This window comes from Chrysochloris asiatica, unplaced genomic scaffold, assembly GCF_000296735.1.
Source record: "Chrysochloris asiatica unplaced genomic scaffold, ChrAsi1.0 scaffold00169, whole genome shotgun sequence".
Taxonomy (NCBI): Eukaryota; Metazoa; Chordata; class Mammalia; order Afrosoricida; family Chrysochloridae; genus Chrysochloris; species Chrysochloris asiatica.
Window position 1 is genome coordinate 2,920,976 of NW_006408687.1, and position 1,496 is coordinate 2,922,471.

Sequence of the window (1,496 nt, forward strand, 5' to 3'; positions counted from 1 at the left end):
CTCTTGTATATGGTTAGTGCTCAGAAAATATGACAAAATGAAAGAATAGATAAGATAATAAACTATGAATAAAAGCTTCCAAATTGCTTCAAATCTTTGTTTGAAGTAGAGTTAGACATGTGGAAAACAGGACTTGGTTATTGTCTCTAAACTGAATTTTATTTAGGGTATCCATGTCTTCCAGCAGTCATAATTTCTATTAGAAACAGCTATCTTCAAATTTCAGACTTTTTTTTTTTTTTTTCAATCACAGAAGGACAGCTAAACCATATGGAAATAAAAGAAACTTTCCTGGCAAATTTTGTGACGTGTTATAATTGGAGCCTCAGAAAACCTGTTCAGGGTCACTATGAGTTGCAACCGACTCCAGATACATAACAACAACAACAAAAGTAGTTTTACATTTTAAAATTTAAAGTTCTTCAGAATTAAAATAATAAAACTATCATTTTATTGAAAAACAATTATGTTAATAGACTTTAGTTAGCTTAGAATAAATTTTTTAATCAAATTTGAGAATAGTCGCATGGTGTGGCATTGTGGATTAATGTGCTAGACTACAAAGTCGGTTTGAACTGCAGTGTTGGCAGTTCAGGCTCACCAGCCTTTCCTTGGAAACCCTATACAGGGTTGCTATGAGTTGGAACCAACTACATGGCACTTAACAAAAACAACAAAGGTGCTTAGTTAATAGAAAATTGAAGTTGTGAGGGATTTTATTTTACTTGGATTCACAATCAATGCCCATGGAAACAGCAGTCAAGAAATAAAACGATGTATTGCCTTCTACATTGTTGAAAAGCAAAGCTGTCATTTTATTGATTTAGGTACACCTGACCCAAGCCATGGTATTTTCTATTGCCTCATATGAATATGAAACCCGGATAATAAATAAGGAAGACTAAAGAAGAACTGATGCCTTGGAATTACGGTTTTGGAGAAGAATGCGCATAATCTGCCAGAAGAATGAACAAATCTGTCTTGGAAGAGGTATAACCAGATTGTTCCTCAAAAGCAAGGATGATGAGCTTTTACCTTTAAGAGGGTCCAGTCCTTTTAGAAAGACATTATGCATAGTAAAGTACAGGATGAGTAAAAACGAGGAAGACCCACAACAAGATGGATTGACACAGTAGTTGAAACAATGAGATCAAACATGCAACTATTATGACTATGATGGAAGACTGGATAATGTTTCATTCTGTTGTCTATGTGTGGGAACCAACTCAACGGACCTAACACCCACAACAGACTGATACTAGACAAAAGTATCCAAAGAAACTGAGAGTAATGGGATAAAAAGATTTACCCCAGTAAGTCATCTAGGAAGGTAGTAAGTGATGCATTGCTATAATTATCATCCTTCATGAAGGAGATCTGGGTTTGCCAATACACCTCATGTGCAGCCATCACTCATTTGTCAATGTGAATGAAGCTTGAGTGTTGTTCTGATGCTTTAGTGAAGTTTCTACTCTAAAACAGACTAGGTCAGTGAC